Source organism: Carassius gibelio, chromosome B11, assembly GCF_023724105.1.
Source record: "Carassius gibelio isolate Cgi1373 ecotype wild population from Czech Republic chromosome B11, carGib1.2-hapl.c, whole genome shotgun sequence".
NCBI classification, from domain to species: Eukaryota; Metazoa; Chordata; class Actinopteri; order Cypriniformes; family Cyprinidae; genus Carassius; species Carassius gibelio.
The window spans coordinates 23,526,954-23,539,382 of record NC_068406.1 but is presented as its reverse complement, the minus strand read 5'-3'; the positions used below and the strand labels follow the sequence as shown (position 1 = coordinate 23,539,382).

The 12,429-nt window shown below is 35.6% G+C and overlaps 1 long non-coding RNA gene across 1 annotated transcript in view; it reads right to left on the bottom strand.

Annotated features, from left to right (window-relative positions):
• Positions 1 to 1,982: 1,982 nt before the first annotated feature.
• LOC127968366 (uncharacterized) overlaps positions 1,983 to 12,429 on the bottom strand; it is a 37,543-nt gene continuing 27,096 nt past the window's right edge. Inside the window, exons 2-3 of the long non-coding RNA XR_008155962.1 lie at positions 3,969 to 4,032; positions 1,983 to 2,417 (exon numbers count right to left, since the gene is read on the bottom strand). This is a non-coding gene — a long non-coding RNA (uncharacterized LOC127968366). The remainder of the gene's footprint in view (positions 2,418 to 3,968; positions 4,033 to 12,429) is intronic.

Sequence of the window (12,429 nt, the reverse complement as noted above, 5' to 3'; positions counted from 1 at the left end):
TTATTCCAAAAACCAGTTCGGTTTCATTTTTCCCTTTCTCTCTCTGGAACTCTCTGAAACGCTCACAATGGAAAGCAGTCATTTAAAACCACAAGAAGCCGGAGGACAGATAATGTATCGAGGCTTTGCAGTGCACAGGTTACGAGTAGGGCCTGTCACCTGGGGTCAGGTTCACTGCTTAATCTGCTTACTTCACCAGCAACATGTTCACAAACCAGCAGGAGACCGAGACTGAATCCACCAGCATGCATTTGAGAACATCTTCATCTGTGGGTCGAGATCTGAGCTTCAGATTAAAGAAAAAAATGATGTTGCACATTATTAAATTCTTTGAAACCGGTGGTGTAAGCAATGCCAAGGTCATAGGTTTGATTCCCAAAATACACTGTAATTTACTTTAGATAAAGGTGAAACATTTGGCAAATGCATAAAAGCATTACTGTAAGCATGGTAACCAAACCTAAGATAACCTTGACATTGCCAGTGATTTAAAGCGACCAGAAATCATTAATTTTTAATGACTAGTGTGAGCAGTGTTGGCTTGTTTACATAAAGATAAACTCTTCTCAACAGTGTTGCATCAGCAATGGAATCTGAAGTTGACTTTCTGACAAGTTATTCAAGTTCAAATACAACTTTACAATGCAATGTTTTGATGAGCGGCATTAGTGCAAAGTCACATTAATAGTATATAAAAAGCAGTAGAAACAGCATCTTTGATTATCAAAGGAACGTTCAAGTTCTGTCAAAACATGCCACTCACAGTATAGACATGCATATATTGGCTGAACTGTGCTGTCTCCACTCCCGTTTCCTGACATGACAAAATGAAAATGACAAAAAGAAATTAAATGTAAAAAAGCATTATCTTTGAAGTAATTTGAGATTTATATTAAAAGTAAATTGAGTGATGCTTGTGCAAAGCTCAACACCATGATGCAATTTTGTTGCTCTGAATTATTATTATTTATTTTTTTTTGTGCATTGCTATGCAGTTACTAGGTCATTATTATATGGTTACGTTCTAGCCCAATCTCATTTATATTAATGCTTTTAAAAATCCAAAGTGACTTACACTGCATTAAAGGTATGCATTTATATTTTTTTCAGTGCTTGTTTTCTGTGGGAATCGAACTCATGACCTTGGTAGTGCCATGTCATACTGTTTTAGCTACAGGAAAGCCCCAGTGACATTTACATTTATATAATTTGGCTGTTTTATCAAAAGCAACTTACATTGCATTCAATGTATAAATACAGCACTTGTTTTCCCTTGACATTCGACTGTTTGAGTTACAGGAAAGCCCCAATTACATGTACTTTTTTTTTTTTTTGGCATTTAACGAACCTTTTATTCACTTTAATCAACAGTTTTATCACTTTTATCTTACATTGATGCTTTTAATGCTTTTATCTAAATCACCTCACATTGTATTCAAGGTATACATTTGATCAGTTCATGCATTCCCTGAGAATCAAACCCATGACCTTGGCATTCCTCAGATCTACACGAAAGCCCCAATTACTTTCACATTTATGCTTTTAACACTTTTAAACAAAGCAACTTACATTGCATTCAAGGAAAACATTCTATTAGTATTTGTTTCCATGGGAAACGAACCCACAGCGTTGGTTTTACTAGTGATGTGCTCTGCTGTTTGGGCTATGGGAAATACAATATTTAAAAAAAAATCGATGCTTTCATGCAAAGCGTATATGTTTGATAAATGAATGCATTGCCTGGTAATCAAACCTACGGCTTTTGCATTGCTAATGACAATCTAATGTTTGAATTACAGAAAGACAAATCAATTAAAGTCTCTAGACATGGTTCAAGTCTCAGATTTCTTATAGTGTACCGGGTGAAGATGATTGTTAAGAAAAAACAGCACTGCAACAAGCTTTAGGATTTGTTGCTTGTAGCATAATCTAAAGTTTAATAACACACAGGCTTGTTCATATCACTAACCATAAACAAGAGCAATAATAAATGATGCTTTATTTAGCAAACACAACTGAAACAAATCTAAATACATTTGGTTTACACCAAAAATATCTATAATAGAAGAATATGTCATTCTGCAGAAGGACACCTCAATCATATTAAGCAAGAACCAAATAAGTGTGCAGCTTCTCGGTGAGTTTTGTTATTCAATATGTCCACTTCGATGGGGTTTGATCGGGTCACATTTAATCTGAGCTTTCCTCTGTGTTGATTACTCATGTCACTCTATAAGTATGTGTGTATGTTCTCACTCCTCCAGCATACAATCGGCTTTCCTCTCCGCTTTCCCACCTGGCCAGACGGTTATGTGCCTCTCGACGGCCCACAGCATCTGCTCAATGGCGACCAACACAAACAGAACATTAGCCTGGAGACGTACGGCCTGATTGCACTCGTTGTGGTGATGGAGGACCTGTGAGAGACCCACAACAAACAGCCTCTGATTAATAAAATACACTTTATGCCCTTTCTGCTCCAGCTCTCCATCTGATTGCTGCTTGGAGTGAAATGTGCTGCTACCAAAAAGAGCTGTTCAAATTTAATTAAGGCTCTTTTGTCCGTTGGGCTTATAGTGTTTAAAGTACAACTGCTATAATTTTTCTTGGTGTTGAGTTTGCATGCAATATAATTTTCTCCAATCTTGGCACTGTAGGCGCTTCTCAAAAACCTGACCAGCATGTTTGTGAAGCGGTTGATGGCCTTTCCTGACTCTTGACATTGTTTACCTTTCCAAATAACACGATAGTTATCTAATTTGCAGACGGTAGGTGCATCAAAATGACTAACTGCCTCTGAATCATGCGCATAGCCGCAGATTTACCTTTTCGATTATGAGGTGTGGCAATGCGGTTGAATCCAAACGTGTCTGCAAAGCATGCAAATGTGAGATTTACACTATGCTTGCAAGTTTGAGAAGTGCATTTTCATTCAGGCTATTAGAAGACAAATGCAATTTTATGAAAGGTTTTAATGCTCACCAAGGGTGCATTTTTTAAGTAAAAATATACATTAAAAAAATGTAAAATATTATTATGAATTAGATTACCATCTTCTATGTTTATATATGTTCAAATATAATTTATTCATGCAATGCAAAGCTGAATTTTCAGCATTATTACTCCAGTCTTCAGTGTCACATGATCTTCAGAAATCATGAAAATATGCAGATTTTCTGCTCAAGAAACATTTCTGATTATTATCAGTGTTGAAAACAGTTGTGCTGCACAATATTTTTCATGAAGTCACGATATATTTTATTTTTTAAGATTCTTTGATGAATAGAAATCTCCAAATAGCAGCATTCATTAAAAAAGTTTTTAACATTATAAATGTCTTTAATGTCAATTTTGATCAATCAAATGAATCACTGCCAAATAAAAGAAAATAAACTTTTGTATTGATGTGTAGAAGATTGGAAAAATAAATCACCTTTCTGTTCATTTACAGGCGGCTCATGCCTTACATGAAATTCTGAGACGTAGCATGATGGTAGCATTATCAGAGGCCACCATTCGTTCCAACACAAGTGTTTTTGATAATCAGATGGCAACTCATAGTATCAAGTTTCCAGAATACCACTACATTGGCAAGTCTGGAAGGTTTTCCTATAAGTGATCTGACAAAGCATTTAGATTAAAACTCACAACATTGCGTTTTCCTGTGCATATGGGGGTAAAATATCTTTTTTGCTAATCTAGATAAGTTATCATGAAAGTGTTTTACTACTTCTGTGGTAAGTGTGTGTTTCATATCTGAATGTAAACTTGCAGTGTTGCTGATAATCTACTCCTCGTATTTGCTCTGGTGAATTACAGTATGTTGGAGAAAACCAGGAACATTAAGAAAGTATTTTTTATGCATTTAAACATCTGCATTTCCCTCTAGCTTTGCTTAACATCTGAACCCAAAGCTCTAGTGGAGGTGCAAACACAGGAAATGACATCAGCCTGACCTCATAACTCACCCAATCCCCTGATCTCTCCACAAACGTGATGCACGGTCTGCTTTTCTTGGCTCTGTTGAGGGAACTACAAACATTTTTGTTATTATTTCATTACATTTCAACTGATAATATTTTCGTAGAACAGATACGTGATGTGTCTTTTGCAAACATTAATTTGAAGTGTCGTTGTTGGTCACGTCCTGTTGTGTGCAGTGCTTTAAGTGGCCCAAAAGAGGTGCCTGTACTCTATTATAGCCAATTTTATTGAAGGTGTTTTATATACAGCAGCCAACAGGCGACCTTAATAATAAATAATTGTATTAGTTTGTGGATTTGCTTGAGCTAGAAAGAACTACTGAACATAAATAAAATGTACAAAATGATTTTGAAAAAATACCCTTAGAAAGAGCTGCTGCATTACTTCATTAGCTTGCGTCTGACCTCCAACGATATCATTCCGGCTTGGTGGGGTCTCAGCTAGTGAGTCATCTGATTCTGACCGTGTTCTTTTAGTACTTAATCTCAATCTCAGAATCTCAAATGATTCGCGATACCGCTACGAACTCCCGAACTGATTCAAATGATTCGCGATCCCCAAACTGACTCAAATGATTCGCGATCCCGCTACGAACTCCCGAACTGATTCAAATGATTCGCGATCCCCAAACTGACTCAAATGATTCGCGATCCCGCTACGAACTCCCGAACTGATTCAAATGATTCGCGATCCCCAAACTGACTCAAATGATTCGCGATCCCGCTCCGAACTCCCGAACTGATTCAAATGATTCGCGATCCCCAAACTGACTCAAATGATTCGCGATCCCGCTACGAACTCCCGAACTGATTCAAATGATTCGCGATCTCCAAACTGAAATGATTCGCGATCCCGCTATGAACTCCCGAACTGATTCAAATGATTTGCGATCTCCAAACTGACTCAAATGATTCGCAATCGCGAATCGTTAGAGGGTTGGACAGTTGGGGAAGTCGTGGCCTAATGGTTAGAGGGTTGGACTCCCAATCGAAGGGTTGTGGGTTCTAGTCTCGGGCTGGCAGGAATTGTGGGTGGGGGGAGTGCATGTACAGTTCTCTCTCCACCTTCAATACCACGACTTAGGTGCCCTTGAGCAAGGCATCGAACCCCCAACTGCTCCCCGGGCGCCGCAGCATAAATGGCTGCCCACTGCTCCGGGTGTGTGCTCACAGTGTGTGTGTGTGTTCACTGCTCTGTGTGTGTGTGCATTTTCGGATGGGTTAAATGCAGAGCACAAATTCTGAGTATGGGTCACCATACTTGGCTGAATCTCACTTCACTTTACAATCCCGCTATGAACTCCCGAACTGATTCAAATGATTCGCGATCTCCAAACTGAAATGATTCGCGATCCCGCTACGAACTCCCGAAATGACTCAAATGATTCGCGGTCCCCAAACTGACTCAAATGATTCGCGAACCCACTTTGAACTCCGCTTTTGAACTTAGAAAGAGCTACTGCATTACTTCGTTTCACACACTCTCTCCGGTCACGTTGAGTTGTTGACACTGACAGCGGAAAAAGTGAAGCATGAGCTTTTCACTTGTAAAACTCAAGGGTGTATGGGTAATGTAGTCTCTGCTCTCAGTGGGATGAATTAGGAAGCGTGCATTGTGAAGGGCGCTCTGAAAAGCAGCAGCACAGCCAAAGGATTAAAACCTCTATTAAAACAGATGTCCAAATGAACGTACCGGTACGCTAAAAGCACGTTCCGGGCGCACGGAGAGGTGGCAGTACGCTCAAGAGCTATATTTGGAAGTGGTGGTACTGAGTACAGGTGCGTACCGGCCCACTTAAAGCAATGGTTGTGTGAAAGAAAAAGTTCAGCCTTTTTCCTTAAAAATGTCCTCACCTTCAGACTATTCAAGATGTAGATGAGTTTGTTTCTCCATCAGGTTTAGAGAGATGTAGCATTGCATCAACTGTTTAAAGTCCATCTTCTGTTGTCTCTCACGTCAAAATTCACACACATATTAGAGCTGTTTTAAACCGTTTTCGTTTGTAAATGGTGCTTTATCTGTGCAGATTTCTCTTCTGATTCAGACAGAACAATTTTTCCTACAGGAACTGCTATTATGATTTATGGACAGGCACTATTTTCTGGAACAAGCCGTTTATAGTTAAAAACATCTTAGTGATGGATATATATACTTATTTCAAACATGTAGTTTTTGTCTTTTCCAGATGTTCACTGATGGACTGGAGTGGCTGTGGATTATTGTGATGTTTTTATCAGACTCTCATTCTGACGGCACCCATTCACATCCATTGATGAGACACTGATGCAATGTTACATTTCTCCAAATCTGATGAAGAAACAAACTCATCTTGGAATGGCCTGAACAAGTTCTCTTCTTTGGCTGATCTATTTCTTTAAGAACAGCACAGTGTGTGAGCGTTTGACAGCGTGCCATTCTCTTCCTCTGGAAAGTGGCGGATCTGAAATTACGTTTAATTATTAATCACATAGACAGCAAGTAATTACTATCAGCCAGGGGCCGATCCCGTTTCGAGATCGGCATTATAGTTCCTCCTATGCTTTGAATCCACACAAACGTGGGCACACAATGCTGCTCGGTCTTGTGTTTCACAGGTACAGTCCCCCACCGGGCCGTTATGACACCAGATCCACCTTCATCTTCTCACTCCTGTCTCCGCACTTCAATAATGCATTCAGATAGCATTCTCCTCCCCAAAATCTCAGCCTTTGATCTAATAGGTCTTTCAGACCCGTGATGCAATAGAAAATAATCCAGTCCCAGCCTTTTGATCCTCGTCCGGATTATGTTGCTAATTTCTTTCCCGTCTCCCTCGATATCTCTGGCTATATGTGAAGATGATGGGTTAATTCAGGCTCTGTGAAAGCTTTGTGGATTGGTTTTAAAGCATAATGGCTCCAGCTGCTTGTTCTCTTGTGGACTATTCACTTGTTTAGTTTGTTTAGTTAGTCATATCAAACTTTGTAACCTATTGACTACTGGTTATTGTCTGTTATTGTAAGAGAACTGAATAGATGTACTCAGCATTTGTAAAGCTGATGGGATGTGTTGTTTATGTTGGCCATGTTCACAGATAAATATAACGTATTTTATATACATCAGTTCTGGAAAGTAATGATTTTAACATACAAAATTATTTTATAATGGAAGCTGCTTTCTGCCCAATGGTTAATTATTCTTTTTATTCACAATTCTGACTTTTTTTCTTAATTCTAGGCTTGTTTCGCACAATTATAGCTTTTTTACTAATATAAATAATATATAATATAATTCTTTACTCTAATAGCTGCATATTAAATAGTTAAACGTTGTTTAGCTTGATTTCTTTTTAAAAATAAACATCACTGTTGCTATAACAACAGTCTGACGATTAAAAAAGTAACAAAGTAACAACTTAATATGACTTGTAACTCTTTATGAGTAATGCAGTACTGTAACAAAACGATTCACTGTATCATATCGTTACCGATTAGCTTCGATACTGAGTGATTTATCAACAACAATCTATAGCTAGCACATATGCAGATATTAACCGGCATCAGAAGAGTTTCTGTATCCCATCATCCTCTCTGCTTTGCAGCGTGTTCATTTACATAGTAATTATGTTTTGTGGATTTCAGATGCATTATTCACTGTTTCCTGATATTTTGTTTTTCTCTGAATCTCTCTCTGAATCTCTCACATAAACTCACATAAATTCTCACAGGAGAGAACATGTCTGGTGTTTAATACAACTGACTGCCATAAAACCCGTAATCAACCTCCTGACAGCATAATGCATATTGGTGAAATATGGTGAAATAATGCAGACATCTATAGTATATAGATGTCATAACCTCAGTTAATCCACAGGCAGAGGATTCTACTGATAAAAAATATATAATATATATATATATTAGGGGTGTAACGGTTCACAAAATTCACGGTTCGGTTCGATACGATACACTGATGTCACGGTTCGGTTCGGTTCGGTTCGATACGTTTTAGATACAGCAAAATGTAAAAACATCTCAACTTTTCAGAATGCCGCAAGCGCACCGCGGGTCATGTGACAAGAACCAACCAATCAGCTTCATCCTTTCCCGTAACAACGTTGAGAGCTCAGCCAAGATGAAGGATCAGCTGATCATAGTTGTAAATGGATTGCAATTTTGAAATAAATTTAGTAGCAGAGCTACTGCAAGCGATTTTTAGAGCTGCAAATCCATTTATCCTTCGCTGAAATTTCCGCGTCTCATGGAGAGAGCACGTCATTGTTGCTTAGCAAAGACAGACGCCTCATGAGCGCTTCTGCCCGAGCGCTTTGGAAAGGAGGAGAAAGACGCGCTTAGCGTTTTCCACGCGTTTTTAGGCACGATATGTGAACGGCCCCTAAGGCGCTCGCTCACTCAGCACGCGCTGAAGGCTCGTTGCAAAATGTCGAATGCATTTAACAGACCAGAAATATAAGATCCTAAAATAACCAACAGGTCTGGTGTTTGGGTTGGATTCCCTGTAAGCTATAGTGTCTAAATGCTGCAGGGATAGTTTGCTGCGTGCATGTTTCTCCTTTTTTTTTCGTCTTTTCCCAGATAGTACTGACGCATATATCCCAGATATTCCCGCTGGTGTTTTTTTTTTTTTTTTTGTATTCCCGCTGGTGTACCCTGTCATGTTGCAGATGCGACATACCGTTGTTTTTTTATCCACCACTCTCTTGCCATCACCATTATAGCTTAAAGGGAATCCAAAGTGCACCCAAACACCAGACCTGTTGGTTATTGGAGGATCTTCTCATTTCTAGTCTGTTAAACGCATTGGCTATTTTGCAACGAGCCTTCAGCGTGTACTGAGTGAGCGAGCGCCTGCTGAGTAGCCTAACATAAACATATAAGATGGTGTTTTTTTCTTCTTCGGGAGTGTCAGGGGCGTTGCCTGTTACGTTGTTTGGGTTATTGGGCTACCTTGTTGAACGCATATCATTATATTTCTCTCTCTCTCTCTTTTTTTTTTTTTTTCAAATATAATTAAATACTCCAACGAACCGTTCGGTATACATAATGCGTACCGCGTACCGAACCGAAAGCGTCGTACCGAACGGTTCAATACGAATACGCGTATCGTTACACCCCTAATATATATATATATACATATATACACACACAGTGTATACACACAATAAATATATTTTAATTAATCATTAATATTTAAAATAATGTTTTTTCTGCCTTTTTTTTACATTTTTAATTTTTTTATAATTTAAATAAAATTGTACATAAATAAATATTGCATTACTCCATTACTGTAAACATGAGTCCCAATGAGCGTGTGTGTTAATGGACGAGCGGCTGCAGATGCACTGCATGAAGCTTAATTTGTTTTGAAGCAGAACATTATTTTAACCCTTCAGCGGCGTCTCTGCATCTGTTGTGTGTGTCTGTACGAGAGCTTATACTGAATATAATCAGCGGCTAATGTACACTACTGTAGATGTGAAGCTATAGCTGCGCTTAAAGACAGATTATACAGCCCTGGATGTCAGATTAAGATTAACACTGCATTTCGGACTCTATTGAAGAATGGGAAGAAGAAATTGGTGGATCAGGAAGAGGCTCAATGCATCTAATATAAGTTGCATGCTTTAAAAATAAACAAAATAAACAAAAAAATCCTACAGCATCATAAAAAGCCTCAAATTGCCATGGAACAACATTCAGAACCCTTTATTACTAACTGAACAGAATATCTGAAAGATAGACTCACCTCTGGGCTAAAAACAACAAACAGATTGATGTTTTTCACATTTAATTGTAGACATTTAAAAATAGGCATTTTAACATTTAAATGATAGACTCCACTTCTCAAATAAAGTACTTTTTTATTTTAATACACTAAAAACACAGTTTAATCAAAAGATGAAAAGTAGTAATCTGTTTCATCTTTAGAACAGAATATTAAAAATGAACTTCATACTTCAAATACAGAGCAATGATCAATGAACTATTGAATGCATTTATAATGGACATAATTCAGAAACCAAAGTAAAATTTAAAATTATTCCTCATTTTTCTCTATCTCTATCATATCTATCATAAAATAATATAATATAACTCAAATTTATTATTAATATTAATATTATTTAATTATTATAAAAATGTAAGGATATATGATTAAAAATATAAATTAAAATAATTGAAAGTATAAATATTATAAATACTACTTTAACAATTATTTAAAATTAAAAATGTTAATTATAAATAATAATACTACATAGTAATTGTTAATCATTTATTTTAAAGCAATTTTTTAAAATGTTGAAATAATATTGAAATAATAATTGCAAAAATTACAATATTATTTACAGTTATTTTATATAATTAAACAATAAATACATTTTTTTAACTATATATATATATATATATATATATATATATATATATATATATATATATATATACAAAAAACTAAGCATTTAGCTATTTTAAAACTATTTTAAAAAAGTGTATTATTTAAAGAAATATATATATATATATATATATATATATATATATATATATATATATATATATATATATATATATATATATAAAATACACAAAAATACATATGTTTTATAAAAATGGGTTTATAATAAAACATTTCTTATTATTTAACTATTTTACTGCTTTTAAAAAATAAACAGAAAACAAGATAAAATACTTATAAATGTCAATGTAAATGTAAAAAGTTATATATTTCTAAGGCTTGAAAAGCATCACTTAATAGTTTTGAGTGTAATTTGTCATATGGAATACTTCCTTCTGTGTTAATGGCTGTTGCTCTTTCATTGGTTACTCATTAACAGGAAACAAGTTTAGCAAAATAAACTGTATATTGCAGGAAAATCGTGATGCCTTCATAAACCTCCATTTTCATATTTGTGAGCTGAACTCATGCATCTATTGATGTGTTGACTGACGAGAGTTTGTGCCAAGATTCATCCACCGCTCGACGGAGAACTAAGAATCTGTGTTATGTGAATTCTGCTCATTTTGCGTTTCATGTTTCAGTGTTTGGTAACATCTAAAAGGCCGTGTTGATGCAGGAAAGAGGAAGTTCAGAGCAGGCTAAATGAGATTCCCATAAACAGCTCTGGTTTTAATGAAATCATTCTCCACTGGCGTTCTGACAGAAGCTTCACATCTCCTGGAAAGCCTCCACCAGCGTCTTCCTTTTACTCTATTAACATTTCTGATGAAAGTTTGATGGAGCACAGAGGCACAAATGGCCAACTCTCATTGCATTCTGTCCCCTTCCATCCCAGCCGCTCTGTCTCGGAGTCTCATTCAATTAGGATTTTACACAAAACGGGAAGCCAGATATTCTCTCTCAGGCTGGGAGACAATTTGCTTCTTGCAGAACGCATGCATGAGCCAATTCTGATTTAATGTCCACCATCAATGACCTCCTGGTTTCAGCCAACAACTCATGCGTATTACACACAAAACTGGACCATTCTTCCTGGTTTTACTCCATGTCTGACAAACCGGTTTAGTTTATCAGCCTAGAAATATGCTAACAGTGGACACATCTGGTGTAGAAACTCTTTCCATTCAGACATTTCTAGTAAATTTCATTAAAAAAAGGCAAATAAATTCAAATCTATAGACACTTGTACACATTTGTTTGGTTCTGTATAATTATTTGCAGCCGTTTTACTTATTTTAGCATCATTGGGATACTATTATAGTTTTATTAATATTTTGATTTTGTTTTTTTTTGCATATTTAAAATTTTTGCTTTTAATTTTAATGTTTAATTTTAGCAATTTTGTGGTTTTGACGTTTTTTTTAGAGAAATTAATTTAGAGAAATTATTCAATATTTGTAATCAGTTTTAAATTTTTATGCCAATTTTATTAGTAATTTTTTAAATTAATATTTTAGTTAAAGTTTTACTCATTTTGCAGTGTATTTGTCATTTTTTGTAGTTTTTGATTTTTTATTAAAATTTTAGTTTTAGATATTTTAGTACATCCTTTAAGTGTATTTAAAAGAAAAATGTTGCCTTGGCAAATAATTGAAATTAAATAAGTTTTTTATTGTTATGAATCAGTTTTGATTTTCACATTTTCCATTTTTTTGTAATTTTGTTTTTTTGTAATTATTTTTTTTAAATATATTTTTTTAATAGATAAGTTAAATTAAAGTTAAGTTTAATTAAAAGTGAAATTAAAGTGAGATATTTTGCTAGTTAGCTGAAATAAAAAAATATACTATTAAATATTTAAAATAAACATTTTTCAGTTGTCTTTGTAATTATTTGTAGTTTTTAATATTTCAGTTCTAGTTGTTTTACTACATTAAATTAAAAGAAAATAAATGTGGCTCTGGCGATTGACAACATTCAACATCACCTTCTTAAACAGACTATTATCTTAAAAAAAAAGAGACAAATTATTTAGATTTGTTAGTTATAATCATGATT